This window comes from Anopheles merus, chromosome 3R, assembly GCF_017562075.2.
Source record: "Anopheles merus strain MAF chromosome 3R, AmerM5.1, whole genome shotgun sequence".
Lineage (NCBI taxonomy): Eukaryota > Metazoa > Arthropoda > Insecta > Diptera > Culicidae > Anopheles > Anopheles merus.
In genome coordinates this window covers 1,909,729-1,935,808 of record NC_054084.1, presented here as the reverse complement: position 1 = coordinate 1,935,808, position 26,080 = coordinate 1,909,729, and the positions used below count along the sequence as shown (strand labels likewise).

At 47.5% G+C, this 26,080-nt stretch overlaps 2 protein-coding genes across 8 annotated transcripts in view; one reads left to right on the top strand and one right to left on the bottom strand.

The window, feature by feature from the left end:
• LOC121595998 (rab3 GTPase-activating protein catalytic subunit) overlaps positions 1-26,080 on the bottom strand; it is a 113,045-nt gene that overhangs the window by 63,482 nt on the left and 23,483 nt on the right. The window lies entirely within an intron of this gene.
• Positions 1-26,080, top strand: part of LOC121595996 (leucine-rich repeat and fibronectin type-III domain-containing protein 3) — a 103,575-nt gene that overhangs the window by 55,648 nt on the left and 21,847 nt on the right. For 6 of the 7 annotated variants that reach the window (XM_041920527.1, XM_041920528.1, XM_041920533.1 and 3 more), the window contains 2 exons: positions 6,154-6,183; positions 15,104-15,177. The gene's annotated coding sequence lies outside the window, so the exon portion shown is untranslated. The remainder of the gene's footprint in view (positions 1-6,153; positions 6,184-15,103; positions 15,178-26,080) is intronic. The other variant, XM_041920529.1, reaches the window with a different exon arrangement.

Here is a 26,080-nt window from a genome sequence, read left to right as displayed (position 1 = left end):
CAGCGATAGAATGTTTGTCCAAAGAGTGTGACGGTTGCCGTGGGCCCTGTGATGGACACGCAGTTGCTGCTGCACAGGTGGGTCAAGAGTGTTTTGCAGGTCGTCTTCTGCGGCAAGTCCGCCCGAAAACTCCCACGATGCTCCACACCACAATGACGGCAAGCGGCGGATAACAAGCGTGCTTTATGCCATCCCAACGACGACAACGTGCGACAAAAAAAAGGTGAAAATGGGTGTAAAATAATAGGTTGCGGTAAAAGGTAGAGAGACACAAAAACGACACTGCGCCACCCATATTCAGCTAAAACACCACGACCACGACCACCCATATCGCCTTTGTGGGTGATGATGATGATGTTGCAATTATTCAAATCTTGGTTTCCCACCGTTTTATGTTGCGTTACAAAATCGGAATTTTATGCTTCGTCCATCATTGGCAATGCAGCTACCTTTTTTCTCGTGATTTAATTTACGCGAAAGGAAGAGGGTCAAAAAGTGAAAGGAGACGGCCTGAACTGAGGAATTAATTTTGCTGTTTTTGAATAGAACCAAACGATTGTAATCCAACGTTTATGTAACAAAAGTTAGCGCTTAGGACCAAAAGGTACGAAATAAAGCACTCTCTTTATTCGCTCTGCTTAAAACATCAAGCACCATTTGCCAAAAACAAGACTCACTCTTCTATGAAGCACTTCGGAAAATAAATAAATACAAAGCACATGCCCGCAGACACATGGATTGCTGCAGTTCCTAGGCAAACGGGGATTTATCTTACCATTCCAATTGCTCGCTTTATGCTGCCGGGAAGCATCATGATGTTTGGAGAGTTTCACTGCGAGCAACATCCGTGCCGAAAACATAACCCTCCCCCATTCAAGCACGGTCCCTTGAAAAGGAAGTCCGCTATAGAGCAAAAAGAAGGACATACTTGTGTTTGCAATTTCGGCATCAGTGGATTTGTCTGCTGCTTGCGCCGGCAGTTCTGTTCAGTGGCAGCGCGCAACGTTCGGTGATTACGAAAAATGTTGCCCATTTGGCGCACACGATACACAGGGTGAAATAATGCAACCCAATGCAAAGAACCTGCAGCTGAATGAAGCGGAGCAAATGTTTTTAAATCAACTCCCCGAGCCTGAGGGAAGTGGAAAATGAGAACTAATTTTTGACCGTCGTAAGCTCATCCTGGAGCAGCTGCTAGAGGCAGAGGTAGGACGGAAAGGAACGGGTAAAGATAAACGATCCGCTCGGTGCATCAAATATTTCTTCCCAAGTGTTTCCGATTCAGTGGCGATTTAACTTCGTTCGAGCCTCTGGAGTCCTTGCACTTTCAAGTTTCTTGCATTCACCGACATTAAGTAGGGTAAGTCGTACGAGGATGAGAAGTGGCGCAACGAAAAACTCCAGCAAGCGGAAAATAAGGAAATCTTGGTGCATCGTTTCCTCCACTTTTAATCGATCCTGAATGGCGGAAAAGATCGACCAAAGGCTAAGGAGGGCTAACAGCAACAAAAAAAAACTTCTATCAAGAGGTAAATCGGTCGATAAAAAGAAAGGGCAAAGAACGACCACTCGGAAAAGCGGATGCAGTCCTGAAAGCGAGGGCACTTTTCCTTCTCCGTGACATGCATAGTCAAGAGCCAATTAATTCAATTGAAGGTATTCATCTATTTGAGTTCCAGCGATCGGGCACCGTTGCTGAAGGGTAATGGATGTGCCGGAACTGCCTTTTATGCACGTTCATTAAAGCGATCTGCCTTTGACTTTTCGCTTGTGTGATTTCGAGCAAATTGTACGCCAAGTGAGGCCGAGCCAGTTGATCTGGAGAATCATTGGAACGGATTGATTGAGTAGAAAGGAAATTCCTGACAATTGCACGAATAGCTCCTGTGAACTTCACAGAAAAAAAAGAAAATAGTTCCCACAACAAATTCTGAACTCTAATAGAATGCATCTTCACCTTAATCTTCACTGTTGAACGTATTGCAATATGCAGAGCAATAATTCTTGATCCAAGGAGAGTATTTACTGACCCAGTGGCCGAGAATGATGACAGAGATATCTGTTATCGGAAAATGAATTGTTTGCTAGCGTTGGAAAACTGTAGACTAAAAGCATCATAACCTCTTCCAGCTGCACTGGACTGCGAAGAAAGAGCCCACGAACAGTTTAATAGCACCAACCGGTTGGAAATAAATCCATCCAACCATTCACCAGACGCTGCCAGTGGTGCAGAAAATACCGCAACGAGCGTGTAGCGCATGGCGCGTGGAAAAGCTTCATGATAACAAACGCGTCATCGCGTCGGTGAAATAGTCTAAGCGCACCGCAACGGAAAAAGGCGATATAAAACACACACACACCGATGGTTGGGGCAAAAGAAACAAAGCAAATCGGTATCGGAGGCTCCCCATCTTGTCCGCAGGAAAATGGCCGATTGGAAAATTGTACACTCTCGGTAGGGCGGGAAAAAAGCGGGAAAGCTGAAAATACAAATAACCGATGACGATGTTTATACGCGCTTTGTTTTTATTTTTCAACGGCCTTTGCAGCTCTGCAGCCAATCGTCTTGCCAGCCATGTCTGGAGGCTGCAAAAATGAAACAAAACAATCACACGCACCCGCACACATTCGGAGGAGCGTGTATGAAAGTTTGTTGTTTTTATTCCCTTGACCATTTTGCGGTATCTCTCCAGGGGAAAATGTAATAAAAACAAAAAAACCCACACACACACACACACACACACACACCCGCCGTTAGCTTGATGCTTCATGACAGAGGTCCTTCGCTTGAGCGGGAAAGCGGGATTCTTACCGGAAGCCACGCGTCGTGGCATGCAACGCGACCAAGAATGCTGCACATTCTGCTTTGTTCGCACATTGCCAACGATAGCGTGCGGCAAAACCACGCCAGAACCGTCGTAAAGTTGCGTCCAATAACGGTGGCAAAGGAAGATTAAACGAGCTGCCCTCGGTGACTTGCCGATGGAATCGTGTGCTTTTCGTCCGATAAACATCATTTTGCCTCCGGGTGGCCCTTTTTCTGCATTCGCCCTCCCGCCTCAACCGAGCAGCCGGGACGGAGAGGCTGCAGCTACTTTGCAACGCTACTACAATGATAAGAATCGTTCCCAAATTCCCTTCAGCAATACATTCATGTTTAGGGTGTTTTTTTATTCGAGGGAAACCTGTGCAATACATCTTCACTCCGGTCGCGATGGTTCGGAAGATTGGAAAAGTGAACTGATTTCTAAATTATTTCCCACACACACACACAAACACACAAGCTTACCCACCGGACACCATCCAATTTACGGCGCTTGCGATGCTAAGCTTTGCTGATCGCATCACGTACGGCGAGAAATCCCCGCGTCAGGATCAACACCACTTGCTGACCCGCACAGCCGGTTTCCCACTGGATCATCATTTTCTGTGCAATCATCACCGTCATCAGGCAGCCGGAACGTTACGTTGCGTTTGGCTTTTAAACTCATCGCTCCAGCTCTTTGTGTACGTCACCTTTTTACATCAACAACACGTACGCGCACACACCTCCCAGGATATCCCAGCCAGAGTTGCAGATCTTACGGATTTGCAAGGTTTACCACCTGCAGCAGCTTCTTTGCCTCCTTTGCCAGGTGAACAATGTCACGACCTGAGCGTTGCGCTGCAAGCCAACCGACCGTGTGTAACTGGATTTCCGCACGGATTCCACGAGCTTCACAATCCTGGGCACGGCGCCAATCGTTCCTTTTTCTTCATATAGCAGTCAACCTGCCGGCATTCTTCCGTCGGCAGTCGACATTTCGGAGCTTTGTGGGGCATTCCCGCATACCGGAAAACGGGCGGAGGAGGACATGGGATGTAAAATTCTAAAATTACATCCGAAAGCGGAGGTGTGTTACGTCGCAAGAAACGACGGCTACAACGACATCAGGAAAAAAAAAATCCAACCTGCATGGTGGTGTTGCAGGTGTTCATGGTACGTCATCTCCAAGGGAGCGTACTGTTTTGCACGCCGAACGCGGGTGTTTTACCCATGTACAACCGGCGGCCGGATGTTTTGTGCTTGATAAACCGGGCATCCCGCCCTTCCCAACATCACCCCAGGGGGGTACCCCTTCGGTACGCTAAAAGGATGCCAAATTTGGTACACCGGTTTCCGGGTCTTTGCCACCGTGGCAGGATGCTTCAAGTGTGCTCTCTGGCTGGGAAGGAGAAGCGTGCGCTAGCCCATGGGTGAATCGAGTGTGACACTGTGACTGTGTGGAGGCAAATAATGCGCGATAATTCCACCATAAGATAGGAGAAGCTACGACTTTAAAGGATATTGAGGCTGAGAGGTTGAGCGCGTGCTGATGCCGGATGCCGCTAATTTGCAAAACCGTGGCAGTATTTTACACGAAAACGCACGGAAAGGGGTAGCTGCAGGAGATTGTATTAAGATCGATAAAGTGTTTAACGTTTGTTATGGCAGTGCGTAAAGATTCAGAGATACGGAAAACACAAATGAATCAATAAATGGATGAATAAAATGTTTTCCCTGTCTTCCTTACATTAACATGTCATACAAACTATGGCTTAATTCTGATTACGATGAGATCATGGTAAACTTTCCATAAGCATTATGATGCAACTTCATAATTACGACTCAAAACAATAATCTCTTTCAGCCTCGTAACATCCAGGCACCATTTTCTGGTTAGCTCAGAAACCGATACAACCACTCAGGCTGTGTACGACGAAATTGCAAAATTGCAAAAATGTGAATCGATACGAAAGAACAAAGGACAACCGACACAGCGAACACACCATTCTACGGCACGACGTCAATATTAGCTTTCGATTGCGCATTGTTCCCAAACGTACGCAGCAAGCGGTACGCTTTGCATTAATAATAATTGATGAACGATAGATCGGATTCGGAATTTAGCCGCTTCCGGTATGCCGGTGGGCCTGGTGGGCTAAAACAACGCTTGCTAACACGTGTTACGGTGCAATGATTCAGTGTGCAGTGCTTGAAAACCGATCACAAAATCCTGTCGTTCAATTTATGATCGTCTCGTGGGGCTGGGATGGGATTTTGAAAAAGTGGTTTCCACCGAACCGAACAGCACCCCTGTGAGGCATCATTCGAGTGGGCTTGCTTGTATCGATAATCCGGTCAAACATAATCAACGGTTGGCTTTCTGTGCTCTTGTGAAATCTGACACAACGAACGAACGAACGAACGAACCAATCGTTCGATGAACGTTGCAATCCGGCAGCAACAAAAAAGTGAAGCCAAAACCTAATGTGTGTTTTCACACAAAAGCACAACGCCGCACAACCGCCCGAGCTTGTGGACGGTGAGCAAGCAAAACATTCCCAACCCCAGAAGTTATGACTAGAGACATCAGCCAAAACATACATTCTTCGTTCCATCGCCAAACAAAGGATCACAATCGATCGGCTTCGGGTTCTGCCCGCGTCTGATAAAGATATTTAAATCAATTTGCTGCTCTGCCAACAGCAAGCCCACAATTTGTCGTTCGCTATTCCGTTCAAAATTCTCCGGAAATGAAGTACCATCCATTTTGTTGGTTCCAAAACCACCCAAAAAGCACCCATTCACAGCCAAGGCGAAATAAACTCTAACGAACGGGCACCAAACGAAAAAAAAAAACAGCTGTTCTAAAACTTGCATTGTGTGCTATGCAATTTACGCCCCTCCCAAAATGGCCCTAACGCGCGCCAACATAAGCAGCACAGTGCCCATTCAAAGCAAATTGATAAACCTCTGGCTGATGGCTAGCGGCCAAGATCAGTTTCAAGGGCAGTGTGTTTAGTGTCAGCATGTCATCGAACATTATGCTTCGCTAATAGGGTCGATCCGGTCGATGACATCGATGCACCAGCTGGAGATAATTATGGCCAAGGCTGCATAAGGGTGGCTTATGGCAAAAAACGAACGAGTGAGAGCAAAATAAATATAAGCTTTTTTTCTCTGCACTTCATTAAATTAAACAATCCGCATTAGTTAGCAAGGGACGCGTACTAATAAGTCGCTTGTTTAGGCGTTTCTGTTTTATGAATATAATGAAAGTGCAGCCACTCATATCCCTTTACCAAGTGCCGACCGGCAATTAATTCGTTTTAATTATTCTTTTATTGCAGAATTGACTCTCCACCGAGCGAGCCCGAGCCGTGAGTAGCAGCTTATTAAATTATAGCTTATCAATGCGCTTCATAATCCTACTCTCTGTAGCAAACTGTAATTAGTAGCGCTCCAATAATTAAAACACACCATACAATGCATTGATACAACAGCGCGGATCCTCTCCGTCTCCCACTGCGACTGGAGTTATAATTCCACGAACAGTACAATACAAGCTCTCACTATCCGTTTGTGTGAATATTCATACACGAACCATGTTTAACAAATTTGTCAATTTTCCACCGGCTTCACTAAACCGAACCGCCGCCCGTCCCGCCACAAGCTGGTCGTACTCCTGCAGGTGCAGACCATTTCAAGCATAAAAGTGGACAATTCGATAGTTAGTGTGTGTGTGTGGGTCCTATTTCGGGGAAATTGTATCTGACGCATCTCGTTTTCCTAACTGATAACCTCCCGGTACGGGACACACACACACACCCCGATCTTGCATTATCCAATATGGACGTCCCGCAGCTCCCGCTCTCCCATTCTTTTGCCCCGGCGACAAAATGGCGTAAAACGAATGTGCAGCAGAATTAGCATATTTATGGAATCACATGAATGTCGGGCAAATGTTGTGTTTTCCCTCTGTTTATATTTCGCCATATCCTTTTCCCACCGTAGCTAGCCTGGAGTGCAGGAGGAGAGAGGAGGAGAGAAAGAGAGCAGGGTAAGTTCTCCTTTTGGCTCCGCGCGTTTGGCTTGTTTGCCAGCGCTTACCCTTGGACGGCTTTGTCACTAGCGCTGTTTCCGGTTTTGGGTAGTTTTGGATTTTTTATGCAGCTTCCCCTGTCCCCGTTTGCCGTTGTTATCCTTTTCTCGCTCTCACTTGCACACACAACACACAATACACACACAAATTCACCAAGTGGCCAAGTGCGTCCCTGGTAGTACGCTCCGCATAGGGCCAGTAGCAGCAAAAGCTGCCATAATTGATTCATGACACTTTTGTAATTCAATATTAATATGCACACACAGCACCGTGCCCACACACACACTCTCTCGCTCTCTCTCTCTCTCTTGGGGGAGTTTTGCCACGAGCACCCCGGTTTCGGATTTCGCGGGACTTGGCAAAATGGTGCTGCTTTTAAAATTCCAGCTTCGCCTTCGCTCCCACCAAAACCCCGGGGGCAAGCACTTGAACAAGTGCGAGAGTGGAGGATCCATCTGCAGCCCAGTGGCAAATATCCGAACCGAAATGTATACCGCTTCTCTCTGCTCGGGGGGTCTCGTTGGTGTGCACTACAATCCAACGCGCGTTACCCACTAAATCATTGCCCTACTCGCTGCCACGGATGGTTCGTCGAGATGCAGCAATATTTACGATATAATCTGCATAAAGCGAGCATACCGATCTGCACCGTACTTTCCCCCTATTTGGATGGCAAGAACAAATGGCACCCGAGCGGACTGGGCCAAGCTTAACAAGTCTTACAGGCGCATACAAATGGCGAAAATTGTTCCTCCAAACGATGGTTGTGTGTTTAATTTTTGAACACAAGAGCGCTCGGAACGAAGAGGGAATATCTTATTCACCTTTTCTCCTTCCCGCGCGTTACTGCTCTAAAACTCGTAAAATAAATAATCCCAGCGAAATTCACCCAAAGATAGACATTCTGCAATTGTCAGCGTTTTGCTCGGACGATCGATCAAGTAATTATAGCACAATTAGCGATTCTTCCTTCAGGGAGAAAGCAAATCAGTGCCCGCGAATCAATAGCCCTGCCCTAGATCGGAGAAGAAAATCATCGGCCAGGGAAAGGCAGAAGCAAAAACAAGGGGAAAAAAGGGAAAGCCCTGCGAGCGCCAATAAATAGTCTATTGTTTTGGGGGTGTTTCCGCTTTGTAGACTGGCGAATTTGAATTTACGGAAGAATTCAATTAACTTCTGCTTACGCCGCGGAATGAACCTTTATTGCTGATGATGATTTTACGCGTTTCGGTAGAGTTGAAATTGTTTTCTTTTTATTCTTTAGCAGAAGGGACACCGAAAGAATGTACAAAAAAAACAGTCTCTACCCACACTCTTGCATATTTAGAAATAAGTTAGATTAATTTCAATCGGAAGTGATCCATTTTCATGAAACTATTCCCTGCGCAAAGCCAGAGAGACTAATAATAAAAGTTTTCTTTTCGATTTTTTCATGCTCATAAACCAGCTCCTGCACTAAAAAGCTATCGTCATAGCTCGTGACAGTGAAAGATAAACACGAATACATCCATAAATAAGCGGTAAAGCATACATTTTTCAGCATTCAATTCAATTCGTATGCGGTTTTTACTCCTATGTAAATTATGAATACGCCACATATCGAACCGTTGCATGATTTAAGAGAAACAAACGAAACCTGAAAAGCATACCGAAAATGGCAAACGTACCCTTCTTCTTCCTTCCGCTCACCACAACACCACGAGTCATATCGATCATACGAACAGACACACATACAAACCCGTGCAACGAACGCCTCAAATGCCTCAGCAGCCGCACACCCACATAAGTGTGCATTCATGCGTGCAGTTTTTCACGACGACTGTTCGCGTCCTAGCGCTGGTTCATCTTTCGTGCAGCATCGTGGAATGAAAAGCAGCACCCACCCTTAGATTACAAAAAAAACATTGATCACACCGGACCATGCGATTGATTCATTGCGCTTTCTCCTTCGCTCTGTGTGTGTGTGTGTGGGGGGGGGGGGATGGATGCCTTTGGAGCATTTCGTGAGTTGTAAAAATAAATTTCCCATTTCACCACGCTTCCCGTGCTGCTGCTGCCGCCAGCCTGCCAGTTATCCATCATTTCGATCCATCCAATCGTACCGTGTGAAGGGCTTGTCGTATTTTTTTCTCCCCCTTCCCCCTTCACTTGCTCTCGTTCTGTGTGCCGCGGATGAGAGCGTCACGATAATCCGATATCACAGCCGAAACAGTAGAAAGCACAACCCAGAAGGGAGCCGGTGGAGAAGCCGGTCGGTGGCTAAAATCATCCAACTGAGCAGAACCGATAGCGTGCACCACTGCTAGGCCCGCCCCAGGGAGTGAGAAAAGGGAAATAAAAATCTTTTGGAAATGTGAAATTTTCCGGTGATTAAAATTATATTGCACTAGAAGGCATTGGGAAAACAACACACACACACAAAGACCCGAAAGCCCAAAAAACTGCCGGAAGCACGAGGGGCTTAAAACATTTTTTCCGCATTTCAGTCGCTTTTGCTTTCTTTCGGTGTCGGTGACGGACGGTGACGGAGTATGGCTTGAGACGCCTTCATCACATCTCACGCGGATTGAGCTGATGTTCGTCGGCCGCTTCCGCGGGCGGGGAAAAGTGTTTCGGCGTGGCGAAGAACGAAATAAATTGATTCATTTCGATTGGATGAACACCTTTTCGATTGCCTTTCCGTGTGTAGAGCGGTCCATGCACCAGAAAAATCATCCATTTTAAACACACACACAAACACACCAGATAGAGCAGCAAAAAAATGCAAAAAGATAGAAGTGAAATGGATCATCCGGCAGGCACTGGTGCATTGCCGGTTGCAACGGTTCTTAATCAAAGAGTTGCACTTTCCTGAATAGGGATGCTGCGCGAGATGAAAAATGGCGCTCCCATTCTCGTTTTCCCATCTAAAATGCACACTTACGGTTAGTCCAGAAGGAAGTTTTAAAGTCGCATATCGGAAACATACCTGCAAGGAGAGAAGAGAAAGAGAAAAACTCAATTAACTCAAGAGACAGCCAAACCCCTTTCAACAACTCAAAGAAAAACGCATTGAAATTGAGAACCTATCTTCCAAAGGATAAGAGTTTTCTATTTTTAAATTATGATAAGCAATCATCTGTTGAAACTGGCGGCTTACCTCCTCAAAGCACACGAAAGCCCACTTCAATCAGCAGAAATGACTCTTCTCAATGGCCCCGTGCTCCGATAATGCCAAATGGCTCTGTAGTGAACATATTTTTCCACACCGAAGCACCTTTAATGCACGGAGCCAAATCGGCCCAATATATTCACAGTCGAAGCTTCCGCACTTGAGAGAGCGTACCCTGCCAAGACAAAGAAACAATCCCTCGTTTCCATCCCGTTTTTCACATGCATATGTGTCGGGCCTTTTTAACCCCACCAGCAGGAGCTTCACACAAGGAGAAGGATGCTACTCCAGGCAGGGACGAAGACGACGACGGCGACGCCGTCGCCAACATCAGCATGATGGCGTGGGTTTACTTATTTATAGCCACTTACGAACGGATATGAGCTAAGCCCCTGCTCGATTTCGGACTTTGATTCTTTCCAAGTGGCAAGGGCACATCCTTAAGGGCGGCAATCTCACAGCAGTGAGTACGTGTGTGTGTGTGTGTGTGTGTGTGTTCCTGCCGATACTCACACACCTGTGCACGGGAAGTTCCGGTCGTCTTCAGTTACCCAATTACCCAGTGTGGCTCGTCTCGGCTCGACCTCACCCAGCCTCCCATCGTTTCACCGGCACCAGTAAGCGGTTCTGCACCACTGGCTGACCTGCGTTCAGCCACTCGCCGTTCTGAGCTGTTGAGTGAGATGTGATCTTGCCACGCTCACACACTCACACACTTGCCTACCAGCTCGACGACAGCACCTACCATCAATGGAATACACTTTCTTACGCCATCGGCAGGAAGGAACCGGCTGAATTGTTCCCGACCGGAATTCCATCGTCGGTGTGTGTGTGTGTGTGTGTGTGGGTCGATGTGTGTGCATACTTTGCCACCGGAAAAGCACTGCCGGAAGCAGGAATTTTCGTCGCGCGCGCGCACACACACACACACGACGCATACTGCTGCTCGATGGTGAATACAATTTTGCCCTCGAAAGCCTCTTTGCCTTCTGGCTGGAATGTCTGGGGTTTGGGCACGCGAGACCGTGCCAAGAGAAATTCCAGCGTGAAGCTACGACAAAACATGGAATGTCGGTGATTCGATGCTGCACAGAGTGGTGGCCCGCCATTCGAAATCTTTACAGTAAACGATTGGAATCAGAACCTCAGCAGTGAAAATAACAATGATATTAAGAGGTTACAGCATCCATCATGTTTATTAAGTCTAATTACATCAGAACATATTCAACTATTTCTTGGATTGTTTGATTATTGGTGACAGCTATATCTGAACACTTTGCTCGATCCTTCACAGTTTCTTGAGCCGATGCTTTTAAAAGTATCAACCGTTGTTTACGCTTGGATAAGCTCACTGATCACCGATGGGCCATCATCACACCTTTCAACAACTGGTAAACCAATAAAAAGAGGATCCATGTCCCATGCCTATCGTGATTAAAAATGAGTCCTTAAAAACACTCCGACGACCAACAATCCGTGTCACCCGGAACGACGGCCATTGCACGTAGCCGGGCAATAAAAACCGTACCAACCGTGCCACACAGCGCGCGCGTCTCCATTTTACGGACGACCAGGTCGGGCAACGCCCCACCTGTGCGCCTATCATGTTTTGTTGTCCATTTTATGCGCTTTAACGAAATTAAAACCTATTCATCCGTCAAATGTTGATACTTTCGCACGGCGCACACCGTGACGAAGCGGGAAAGAGAAAAGCACGACGCGAACGAAGCGAGAAGAAGCGTTGAAAAGCGGCCTAACATCCGGATCAGTGAAGGCTTAATATTTTCCGTTCACAGCTCGGCCATTGTTTGTGCAATAAAATGCAGCAGGCTCGCAGACATGATCCTGATTCATTCCTGCGCTGTTTTCTCTTCGCCTCTCTGCTCTGCTCGCCCTTCTCTTTTATGCTCTGGAGCAGAGAAAAGCGGTAGGTATTGTAGGAAAATTGCTCCAACGTTTTTTTCCCCTTTCCGCACACACACACGCCCAACACAAAAATGCCATGAAAGGATTTACTGTCGCCTTGCTGCAGCATGCTTCTCCCCGCATCAGCCACCATCGCTCCGTCTCTGGTGCGTTTCGATTCTTGAAATTTTCAACATGATCGATTGCGCATAATTCCCCAACCAGTAATAAACTCTACCGCACCCGCCGGCGAAAAAAGGGGGGTTGCTTTTCCGCAATGAATGGAGGAGGTGTGTCGGCTCAACCAACACCACCAACCACCCCAACCCCTATCAGTGTGTGTGTGTGTGTGTGTGTGTGTGTGTGTGTGTGTGTGTGTGTGTGTGTGTGTGTGTGTGTGTGTGTGTGTGTGTGTGTGTGTGTGTGTGTGTGTGTGTGTGTGTGTGTGTGTGTGTGTTTGGCCATTAAATAAATATTTATTTACACGTACTGACGCGCTCCGTCATTGTCCTTTTACGGTCGAGGAAGAAAAACAGACAACGCACAGACCCATTACCACCACCCACTGCCGAGAGCATTTTCCAGCCCGATTCGAGCAAACACACAAACACCCACCCACGAACACACGCACACATACATTGGAAGCGACAAGCCGCGCACCAATTGCTTGAGGTATATTTACGTTCGATTTCGATCAAACGATTCACGCTCAAACGCGCCCCGCAACCGTATCATTCGCGTGTGGTTCGGCCTTTTATGCTGGAGCATCGGGCTCGCGTCTCGCCCCCTCGGGATCAATCGGGACACAATGGACTGTCTTCCGCATTCGCGCCCTTCCACGCCCGTTTCCTTAACATAATCCCATTATACCGGCCGTAATCGATTACCGCAGACACGCCACTTGTCCACTCTCCGCCCTGGCGGCAGCAGCATCATCACTTCATCATCCCCCAGTTTTACCCAGTTTCGGCCGGTTACCGATCAGATCCGAATATAAATGGCGCCGGAAAGTTGGCAATAATGATGAAGGGAGCTTTTCGCAGCTTTACCCCAAAACGATTTTCTTCCCATACCGGCCTTGTTGTTCCTCCCGTTCTGCTGCTGCGTTCAGTAAGCCGATGGGAAAGAAAAACTGTATCCCAAAATGAGGTGGTTAAAAACATCATCGAATGCAGACGACCGGGGGCCCGGGGAAAGCGTCGGAAAAGTCAGGCGGAACATATACGCACTTTCTGCATAAGCCCCCCACCCGGCGGGAACGGGGGCTGTGCTGTGCTTTCGGTAGCAAATTAAATTTGTTTTTCCATCCCTTCGACCGTCGTCGGCTCCCTTCCCAAATGGGATGACCATTTTTCGATCTCACACTGTGCCGCAGCCATCCCAAAGCGAGCAGTGCGAGCATCATCCACATCATCCTACTGTGAAATTGGACCCGTTCAGCACAAAACTGTCGCCTCCTTTCCCATTCGATAGTTACGCTTTCCAGTTAATGTGGGATAAGCACAGAACAACAGCAGAAGAAGAAAAAAACACCATTACCCCTTTTTATTAAACCATTCAAATTGGCATCTTTTGTTCTTGCCTCCGTCTCCCATGCCAGAGGCTTTCTTTCGAGCTCGGTTTTAAATCCAATGAACGTCGGATCGGATGACCAGTCCGAGGCAATAAAAACACGCTTTCACGCTTATCGAAAATCCCTGCCATATAAACGGTCACGATCATGCCTGGCGGTCGTTTAACAGGTCCAGAGCGAGACTGATTGGTTCGTGTCATTGCAAATAAAAAGTGAGGGAAAATGGATCGGACAGGCAGGGAATATTAATTTCTTAATGAAATTGTTTTAATTATTTTTAATGCAAAGAACTGTAAATTGGATTATGGGCACAGAATGGAAGCATGCAGGCATGTGAAAATATTAATTAAGTGGATGGTAAATGTTTTTAATTTACGGAAAGCTTCGCAATCTGTGGGAAAAGCCTTATTTTTGCAATTCCGAACTACGATACCTTAAGCTTCAACTTCAAAAAAAAAAGCTCAACATTCAACGATCACAATAACTACAAATGTGCTCGAAGCACTTCAGCAACAATTCAGGAACGAGATAGGAGCAGTACACTTTTTCCCGAATTTCCCCGTACCACCGGCATGCATGTAGCGTGGCTATTATTGATGTACCGCTGTACAGCAGCTGTGAATCGTTGTGATGTTTCATTAATATTTACGGCTGTTTAAACGGTTTTATCATGAACTAATTTCCCCGACACGATGCACAACACGATGCTTCCTACACCATTACCGTTAACGTCACCTGAAACCGCGTCCCCGCCACCGGACCGGCCACTCTTTTGCATCCGCAGCAATATGGTGCCGCGTGGAGTGCACGCATCGTGGCGTATACGCGGGAGCGAAAAATTGGGCCCTGCCTCCCCATTTTTGACAATCACAAATTAAACAACCGCAGCGTGCCAACACTAATGGTAATAGGTTTCCCGGTAGCGTGCCACCCGTTGCGGAAAAGCATAATCACGCATAATGACCGGGGCCCGACCGCAGCAGCGACCATATTTCAATAAAACACTTCCAAATTGCCTATCGCTATCGCACACAGGCACACAGGCACATGTGGTGAAAAATCAAACCCGAGACCGAGGCGGTTTCCGAAGCTTGCTGTCACCAAAAATTATTCAATTAAATGCACAACCTCGATATGGTGCGCTTTTGCATGATATGCTAAATCCTAGCTGATAGTGGACAGCTGTTCTGTGAGTGAAATTGTCATTGCGAGGCTCGAAATGACTAATTATTTATTACTTCACAAAGCCGCACAAAAAGCTCATTTGAATGATGAACAAAACGTGATATCGCCGCATCCATCTTTCGAGCTCAATTTCTAATCTAATAAACACTTTTAAAACATCCTAAAAGCATCCCAAATCAAATCACTTCTATCCTGTTGACTCCGAACGTGTCTAATTTTCCTCACCATTAAGAAGATTCTATTCTCCATCCAGCACGTCCGAAATCAAATCACAGTCAATTCAATTGGCTTGTCCTTCTATTATCCTTCTCTCTCGCTCACGTATAAGCCCCTTTTTGTTCTCGATTCATAATACCGTATCATCTTTTATCGTTATCGTTGCAGAGCATCCCGCAACCCGCAACGATCTTCAAGGAGATTGAGCGGAACCGGCGCTGAAGCGAAAAGCACACTGCCCCGTAAGTATCAGAAAATCATATTTCGCAAGCGATTTACACCCTGCAGCCGCTAAGTGGTTGCCACTTAACGCTCTACTAGCAGTAGCAGTAGTAGTATTTTGCGCATGATACCGACACACACAGAGACACTGGGAAAACATTGGAAATGGCCCAAAGAACCGGGAATGCTGAGAAGCTATAAACGAGAAGCGCAGCGGTTCGTAACGCCATTAGGTTGTGTTCGGTGAAATCCTTACGCGGAATCCTTGCCCAGCTTCTTCGTCCCTTCTGCGTGTCTTCCGAGCTGCATTCTGTCGTATGCACCGGAGTAACGGTTGTCATAAAGTTTCTAAATATCCGATCACGAGCATAAATCAAATGCGGTTAATAAAACCCCTCGCTATCGTAAACTTGGTCCTTCGAGCCGGATCTTCCGGTAATGGCGTAAGGCTCGATTATTGAGCCATATATGCTATACAGCTCTCGCAGCACGGTGTTACAGACTATGGTAGAGTCAAATTATTTACCATCTTTAGGAGGGAGAAAAACAAACCCACAAAAAAAGAGCAACAACAGCAACGAGGCATCCTTGCGCAATGGCGCAAAACCCGTTGACATTAAGCCAAACAAACCAAAGCGTTCCCTGACTGGCGACATCAACAGCAACAGAAGGAAGAAAGAAGCTAACAGAACCAACAGAAAAAAAGCACGTGGCAAGATTCCGCACACACTGCACCGTGATAAATAAAGCGAAATTGCTTCGTTTTCGACCTCGGAACGGAAACGATTGCTCCCGAGAGGTTACTGCAGGAACGATTTTAAAGCTCCTATATCATGCTTTCCTTTCTTTTGTGTGTATCCTTGCTCTCCCAAGCGTCAAGGCGGTCGACCATTAAAAAAAACAGCTTAAATGCTTCATGTACGTTTTCCATCCTAGAATGTTGTGCAACGGACGATTAAAGCTAGTTGGAGGAGCTCTCGATCGCCCATTTATGTTTTGCCACACATTCGGCGCTGCTCGGTGTACGATGTGCAATGTGTTGTCTGTTAAAAATTTGCACCACACAACACAGCACAAAACCTCAAGTAAAAAGAGCGGGAAGATGCCCCACTGGGCGCGGGCGCTTACTTTAGGAAAGGAGGGCTGTTCGCTGTTTTAAAACTGCCAGCAAGTGTTCGATGTTTATTGCCGCTGTTGCTGTTGTCGGTCTTCCCGATGGTCGTTTAGTACTGGTTCGAACGCTCTGTTCGACGTAAAAACGTACTTTCCACTCACACACACACATGCTGGAAACTGGAGTGCATAAAACAAGATCTATACAGCTTCAAGCGCGCACGAGCGAACTTATGGAATGAGACACCAGAGTATTTATGAACATGCTGCACCTTGGCTGCTAGTGCTTCAGTCCTGCTGTGTGTACGCCCTCTACAGCTGCGTCCATGTGTGGATGCGCCGCACTTAAAGCTAGAGCTTCCTTAATGAAGCAACGCGCCCATCGGAACTGCATCCTACGAACCGTGCCTTTAACTACTCATTAATTATCCACTTCGTATGGGTGCGTGTGTGTGTGTGTGTGTGTGGGTACTAAACCTCCAATGCTTCGGAACGCAAATGTTGACAAATCTGCTAACGACACCAATACCGGTCGTAGTACACACAATAAAGGGATTGCGCGACTGATGGGATAGATCCTCTCGATTTGCATAATTTTCCATCGCCTTCTCCGTCCCATCAGCTCGCCCAGATTGAGCGAGTTTGATGGAGAGCCGTTGTCACCTACATGCAACCGCTAGACGATCGATCGATGCCACCAGAACTTCGCACTAATGACGTTCCCCCCACCGTGTTTTTCGAGTGGGATTTCAAGGGAACGCCAACCATTGGGCGTTTTGGTTTGAAGAAGCACTCTATTATGCAAAACTACTGAAAAGGAAAGGCGTGCAGCAGCCGAGCCCTGTTTTGCGTAGCCAACCTTGGCTCTATATTTCCAAGCACGGGCGTACCGGAGGTCATTACCTTCCCGTAGGAGACGCCACGCAGGCGGCTTTTTAGGACATGACGCGAACCAACAACAAAAAACTGTGCCCCTGGTGCATCGCACCAACGCCATCAACATCCATCAGTGGGGCTTGATGGCGACATCACCTTTTCCCCCGCGTTACATCGAGATTTTGGCGAGCGTGCCGCATCGCCGCACGATTCATCACTTCATCGAAAACGGTGTGCCCACGGATCGGAACTCGATGGCCGGAAATGAGCGACGACGCACGACGACGTGGTGGATTGGGTCATAAATTAACATTTCCACCCCATCGGTACAGCACCGCAGCACGCAGAACATGGAGCATGGTGCAGATTGGCTAATAACCACATCAACGACAAGATCAACCATCATGATCTGTGTGGCGGCGGCTGCTGCCACAGAACTACTTACATTTTCGCATTTTCGTGCAACTTGGGAGGGCTTGGTGTGGATGGTGGACGCCATCCTGCCTGCCACACAACATCCAAACAACGATGATGGATTAATGCTTGTCGGCGTACGGTGGCGATGTGGATGTCTTCCTCCTGCCTGTGTGTTATGCAAATCATGTAGCAGCGATGAAGATGAATTAACCAACTTCACCCGGCACGCGCGTCACGCGAGCTGTTTATGTTTGGCGGTGAGGTTTGGGCTCGAAAAAGGGCTCAGAACACATGTTCCGGTGAAGGGACGTGATTGCAGCCATGATGGCTTGTGCCAGGCTACACACGCACCAGAGCCCGGACGGGTGTTGCGGTGCGCAATTTGCTGTGATTCAACGGAAATGGAAGATACTCCAATCGGAAGACGCTAAATAGGACATTCAAAAGCTCTTACGCGATGCCATTCGCTTTAAGTTTTGGCTAAAGGGAGCAGTTAGTGACGTATTAAGAATTGAAAATATGAATTATATTGCATAGTAGCCATTCTATTCTGTATAACTAGGTCAGTATGATCAGAACCTTCGGACCTTTGGACCTCAAACAAACCAGTAAAAGTATAACGATTCCAAGAAAAACACTTTTGCTAGAATATTTAAGAGTCACTCAAATGGAAATGGCAAAAAGCACACTAAAAGGCATCCCCTCTTGTGCTGATCGATCTAGATTTGCATGGGTCACTCCGCTATAACATTTACTCCATCGACAGTCATACACGTAAAAGGATGGGGCACTGCGCTGTGCGAGTGGGTCGTTTTTGCCGCATTTCATAACAGAAATTCCATCCTACACACATTCTCTCGGTCGGTGTCGGTGTGCTACTTTATGCTTATGCTTCATAAAAATGACAACCGGCAAAAGGCACAAACATACGAGAGCTGGTAGCTAGGTGGTGTGACTGTTGCCCCAGCATATCCAACCGGCAATCCCCCAGTACCCAGTACCCAGTGGGCAGGTAATGCAGTCCGATGACAAATAGTAACGACAGTTCATAAACGAACAGTACGATGCTGCTTCTGCTGCTGCTGCTACTACTGTTGGCTCGCAAAACGTTTAGGAAAATTCATTTCCGCCAGCACTAACAAAGTCATGTCCTGTGTGTCGTTAGCCATCGTACGTCGGCGAACACAACGGGGCGAAATGGTGCTAACGAACGTTTGCTGGAACGAACGATGCATAGAATGGTTTTGTGCAGCGGAAAGCGAGCGCAGAAATTGATACAAAATGTCGCAAAACCCCCGTTGTTGCTGGGTTGGACAAAATTTAATTACTGCTTCAAACATATTTTATACATACGCTTTTGCTCCCTTTTTCTTTCTTGTTGTGAAAGAAGTGTACACAGAGAACAATGTGCAACCCGTTGGCTAGCTGGGAGACGAGACACGGTGACCGACATCGAAAGCAAGTGCGGTGAAAAATTAAACCCATAAAGATATCAAAAACGGAATTCAGGCCAGCGCGTGAGAAATGATCGCACTGACGTTTGCTTAGCTTAAGAGAAAAAAAAAAACAAACCCGACCACCTTGTGGAGATTATCGGTTTCAGTCACAAAGCTGTGTTTTATGGATTGAAAGCTTTTCAATGCATTCTTGCTACCACAAAGTCAGCTGATTGCTAAGGAAACAAAAAACCTTGAGATCGTACCCGAATTCCCACGTGACACGATATTTCCTTTCCATTTTGCAACCTGGACGACTATTATCGCAAACCGCCAAGATAAACGATATTTTTGGAGCTCTATAATAAATAGATTGCGCCTCCTGCTCCATAACCTTCCCAACCATGGTTCGGTGAGTAGAGTGTTAAATTATGTTTCGCTCGTTTTATTATGTCTTTTCGGTTTCGATCCGCACACGGGCTAAGATGAACTCTCAGACCGCACAAAACGCACCCAAACAAACAAATAAAAAGACTGTCACCCATATTTCATGGTCCCCATCGCTTCCCATCCCTCTCCTCTCCATTTTGGCGGCGAAATGTGAGCAGGAAAAACATGTTTTTACATCGACGAAAAGTGGCGGAAAAACAACAGCCCAACGACCAAAAAATAAAGTGAATAAAACCACACATTTCCTCGTTCGCCGATAGAACAACAATGTCCGGGCGGTTCGCTACACGTTATCCCGGTTATTAATGACATGCCATAATAAATCCTGAAACCGAAGGGCTGGAATGAAACCTGTCCTATTACCGCACTCGTGTTCGGGCTCGTTCGTTCAAATTAAAAACCAAAATCGACGCTAACGACACACCGCTTCCCCACACACACACACACACACACACACACACACACACACACACACACACACACACACACACACACACACACACACACACTCGAGCATAGCCGGGTGTAATAAAAATCATATTATCGCCTCATTTGGTTGTAATAACAGTCGCGGCGTTTTTCCTACGCAGCCTGCCTCGTTCGTACGACATAATCATAATGAACCGTCCCACCGGTCCGTACACACGCAACAGCCCCCCCACCACCTGATGAAGCGTTTAACCGCCCGGTGGTACGATAAATTGCGCCCGGCCCGGGATTCGAGAGCCTTCCGTACGTACCTTTAGCACCTTGGCTTCTTAATTGAATGTGCTCCGACCCACATCAGTTCCCCCAAAAAACGGGACCTCCCAGACTCCCCAGGTGTAGATGGGATGGAAGAAGAAAGAAAACGAACCCACCCAGACCGTGTTCCAGATAACGCAAGTCTTCTGCATTGTGACACGAACGTACCAGCGTGTTAGGCGCCGTTGGAATTTCGCACACCCGTGAGCTCACCAGACACTCTGCCGGAGCACAGATCCCGGAGTTCAATCTAATTACCAGCCGAACGGTAACGACGATCCACGCCCCGTTCCACGGCACGCGCTCTCCTCCAAGCCACGTGAAAACTATTTTTGAAGCTTAATTTATGTCTATGACTTGCTGCCACTCTATCCCTCGCCAGTTCGGATGGTCTCCCCCTGCCCTGCACTACGCCCGTAATGACTTCCGAGGAAGTGAGCTCTAATTAAGAGCTAACGTTCACGAATGTGTCGATCTGCGAGCGCACAGGCTGATAAATGGGAAGGTGGGAATTTATAATGCACAATAGCCACACACACACACACACACACACACACACACACACGGTATGGTTGGCCACCTTCGCACGAACAACCTGCAGACACCAGCCCCACACGCACGCGTATGCTATTTTTCTTTCCGGGGAGGTGCTTCCCCTGCAGGTGCGGACTACTCTCCAGCTGGAAGACGCTGGGAAGCCACGCCAGACTTGACCTATAAATTAACGAAACGCGGTCCGCACATTTCACGTACGCCGTCCCACACCAAGGGGTCGTATTTTGATGTATGTGTGTGTGTACTATTTTCCCGGTTAAGCACTTCGCTTGTACCACGTTTTCAACCCATCCCGATGGGTTGGCAACGCCGGTTCCGCTTTCACCGGCGATGATTTGGCACGAGTGGCTCCAGAGAGAAGGCGATAGAGGTCTTGCTCTTGCATTCGGCTACTGGGCTTGTGTTTGTCTGACGCAAAAAACAGAAAACATAAAATCTACTGCTTGTCCGGAGGAGTTCCTCCTCCCAGTCCCGGTTGCTTTATTTATTCCGATTCAACTCCACTGAGTCCTCGGTACAAGTGACTCTTCTTGTGCTTGAGTAACAGTACACTCCCAGCAAACAGAGGGTAAAAATGGTCAAAGATTGTCGCTGTCGGACTTCGCGTGATTTATGGAAAGAGCCTGCAGGTCGTGTGCTTTTTCAATTGCACTCTTGCGTTTTCATCGCATTCTAAAGTGTACTGACCGTTTTTGTCCTGCTGCTGTCAGGCTGGCAGTTTTATTTTGACAACTTTATTGTCAAGCCAGCGGGTGAGCTGGTTGGATATTCTACAGAACGTCATTTACTCTTTCCGTGGAGTCGTCTACTGAAGTATTCCTCATTTGAGAACATTTGAACAAACAGTGAGAGGATAAGAACAAGGACAAGGCCGAAATCGGCTCCAGACTTATCATTAAAAAATGCCACAAGAAACTACTTAGAGATGATTTATCCTGGCGCCTGAGAGGCCAAAGAGGCACCACACCAACTCACCGTCCGTCTTATCAGTCATTTATCAGAAAACTTTACTTTGCCCTAGTGGGAAAGTGTTAAGACGGCAAAAGGATTGTTAAAACTGCTCCTTATCAAGTGTCTAAAGCTCTCTGCAAACTGGAAGGGAAGATCAGTCCTTCTCAATCGTCCCTTGAAGCATCCACCAAAGAATCGTTCGACTCCCAGGACAGCGAGCGTGCGAAAAACAAAGCTGCCAGGAAATATGAACTGACAGCGAATTAAGAACCATACCGATTACGGCACGATCGCGCCCAAGATAATAACCGTAATGATAATGTCGTAAATAATAACTAACCTCGCAATAACCTGCCCGCCGGTCCGATCGGCGGGATGCCATTCGGCCCGGTGATTGCATGACCTGTGCCGCCGCCACCGTCGCCGCACGCTCTAATTAAAAGAGTGCCACGTTCTTTTGCACGCCGTAGGAAGCGCACCACAGCAAGACGGCAGGAAGTGTGTGCGGTTTATTTTCCATTCTGTCGCGATGTCCTTGTTTTCGTTATTGCACTCACCGGCGGTGCTGTCCATCGCAAGCCTGACGTGGTTGATGGTGCTCCGTTGGAACAATTTCTTCCCATTTGCTCACTAACGGGCCATCGGTACGATGGAAGAACTTACGGCAAGACTTGCGCTTACTCGAAACAACCACAGGATGCCACCAGGCACACCGCCCGCTAGCGAGCAAAACGGTTCAAGAAGCTGGCCTCAAGCAAACGAACCGCAATAGGGATTCTCGATATGGATACGATGGCACGATGGAACAACACAACGAAACACACACACAAAAAAGCACAACAACGCTAATAGCGGTCCATAACGATAAACATATTTTCCGATTTAGATAGCTTTCCCACCACCGCTGACTCACTCGCAGCGCTTTCTACGTCCCCGGCCACGTATGTGACTGCTTGAATTTCCCCATGCCTTTGTCCGCGTACTCAAAACCAAGGACGAACAAAACCCGGGACCACTCAGTCTTGCGAGATTTTGCATCGCCGCTGAAAGCATGCTGCTGCAATTTTCAAGTGCATACCACACTGGCCTGCGGCAAAACCCGGGGCACGCCCTCGACCCGGTTGTATGTCCCCGCGGAGTGAAAGCGAGGGCAAGAAAAATGGCACTGCCCGGTTCTGCGAGAACCGTGCTATGCATGTCCGACCGACCCGGTGATGACCGTCATGAAATTCATGAATCTCGTCCAAGCGCGAAAGAAGCATCTAATCAGTGTCTCCGTGTCTGCCCGGTATGTGTCCTGAGCAAAAGTGGCTCAGGAATGAAGAAGAATGCAGGCAGCGAGTGTGTGTGTGTGTAATTCAGTTGGAAAAATGAGCATATGTAGGAAAAATAATCTTATTTTGTTGCAGCGCTGTTTCCCTTCTCTGCATTCCACTCTGCCTCAACCCACATAATTCAATTGATGTGCTCAATTACGACATACGTCGAGGGTTCTTTGTAGAGTAGAGATGAAAAATTTCCTTTTATAGCGTCGTGCCCGTGCCATGGTCAGCGTTTGGACCGTGTTTGGACGATCGAACATGGAGCCCGGGAGTAAACGGATAACTCTTTTCACTGAAATGTATTATGGTTTGGCAAACAGACGAAAGGAGGACACAACCGTCCATCAAATGTGGTCCAACATTTCTTTCCCCATCTCGCAATGGGGAGGGTAATTTTGTACCAAATATTGATCTCAGAACTGGGATCGCTTCCAGCACGTTGCATTCCGAGCGTATTAGATGCGACTCGACATTTCACCTCTAATTCCCCTTGATGCGATGTGCCTTGGGCGGACACCAACGACACCTTCGGTGAAAGATGAATGGCCTTTCCTTCGCCTACAGCCACCTTTTTTCCGGGCCACTCCACAGAAAAGGTCAATGATAACGAAACATTGAAGCTTGACAGCGCATCAGGCAGCTTTAACGTCACAATTCCCTGGCTACTGTCGCGACGTTTTCCTTTCCACTGAGAAGGAATCGTCATAAACTATGACGAAATGTGTGCACAGTTAAAATCCACCCGTACGGCTCATATACGATGCCATTTTTTACCTTTTTTTTCTCCACCATTTCGCCAACGGAAAGCCATCGAACTCGAATGACGATGATGCCGCCGTTGATTCGCTGCCGCACAAATGCTAGAATCATGCTCTGGTAATGCTGGAAGCAATTTCCGATCGGAAGCGAATGCCACACTACTTCCGTCCGATCCTCATCCGTCCGTGGCTTTTGTGCTTCCCCTCTCCGCGGGCCGAATCCATCTTCCCGATTCCGATACATCCCTTTTGGCACCGTTTTGTTCTTGCCCTTTTAGCAGGAGCTTTATTCTTTGTTCTTACATAACACCGGCGTGAAGCGACATACTGGTGTCGCAACGGACACCCGGCACCCGTTACGCGGCATTACGCTTGCATTACGCGAGCGAAATATTAATGGCGCCAGGCGAGTCGAGCGAGGCGAGCGGTAAACAACAGCATCGTCCTTTTATGCACCGTTTACGCAATCCCGGACATAATGGGCTGATAGAGTGGTTATGTGCAAGGGAAGCGAAAGGGCTAATCGCACCCGTTTCGCTCGCTGCGATGATGCATCCGATGCGAAACAGTTGCATTATTCTGTGCGCATCCTTCGGTACCAGCAGAACCGCTATGCTGAACCGATAGATCTATGGGTCGACAGTGAGCTGAAGGCACAAACAAAGCTATTAGAGTCGCGTTCAGTGCGATGAACGTTTCTAAAGCTGGTTTTCTTTAAGCATACACGTACTCCGGGTTGGTTTGGTTTAAAGCGCGATAAGCATTTGAATTGCATTATGCATTGCTGATGTGTGACACAAGTCGTACATGTTCTCTCCGCCAAAAATGATGCTCCACACCACGGAAGCGCATCACATGGCCATGACAATTTTATTCACTTTCTTCACTTTCCTTCAGCACCAGCTGTCATCACCTTTATCATATGGAGGGTCCCAAAAAAGGCCCCCAACTGACGGCGTGTCTGCAGCCCATCACTTGACAAGGACATGCTGCAGTTGCAAGAATAAAAACCCACCAGATGACAGAAGCCACGGAGCTAAGGAGACGGGACACATACACACACACACGAAAAAAAAACCCTCTCCATTCACCCAACATGACAGGGCTGAAAACACAGTCACACAACACACGTACGAGATCAAAAACCTCAACGCTGTATAAGCCTCCGCGACGGGCATCAAACGGGCACATCGGCATCGCTGCCAGCCGGTGTGTGCTCGAGGAATTTCGTACGTGTTTCCATGAAGCGCCGGTGCAGCTACGGCCCGATGCAGGCTGCAGGTGCGCAATCTTGGCAGCATCGGATACCATCAATCCGTCCCGGTGCACACATACAACACACACACGCCGTTGATTAACATCCGCCAGACAAAGGTTGACATTTCGATGCACACACACATGTCAACCGATTGTTGGCGAAAGTGATTAATAATTGCTTTTTGGTCGAGGCACTGTGATTGAGGGATGTGGTCATGATTGATGGATTGCTCGGGACAGAACGTGTCACCCGGCCGTCGATTTAAATCCGGACGATCTAAAGGTGCAGGCGGCTCCCGTGTTTTACGCGCAGGGCGCGCGTACGTTACAGTACTTTAAGCTGGCGTCGTTGTCACTACTGATCGATCCAATGATTTTATCCACTGTGGGCGCGGTGTTTCGTTCTTGCTATTGTGTAGATTGTGTTTTTTTTCCCTTACCAAGGGACACCCTCCCCCAGGTTTACCCTGCAGCAGTTCTCTTCCTTCTTTGTGCAATGAATAAGTAATGCAACCAAGTGTCTCCCGTGTGCACTTCCTCGTATGGGACTGCCGCTTGACGACGACACCCACCGAGTGGTTCGGTGCCGAAATATCATCCACCTACTTTATTCATTCCGGGCCTTCCAACGTGACGACTGCTTCCGCAAGGGAAAAGCAGAACCTCATAAGCAATGCATCGAAAAAGCTGGAAGCTGGAAAGCATACCCTAAACGAGGCTGGGACGACAACTGCACTTACCTGAAAATGGGAACAGAAAGAAACACGGAAAATATATACGAAATTTAGTCACTTGTTGGTGTGCCTTGGAAAATGCTACGGGGAAGCAAAAGGAAAAATGGGGAAATAAAATTTCACTCCTGCCGTTGGCACCGGGAACAGGAAAGAAAGAGACAAAGGCGGCGCATTTCTGCTCGGAGCAAAGCGAACCAAGCGTTTGCGGATAGAATTTCAATACATTGCTGAGTATTATGCTAAACGGGATATTAATTCTGCATCGATGTAGTTGCACCGTCCCCGGCTCTGCCTGATATGCTCAACCAGG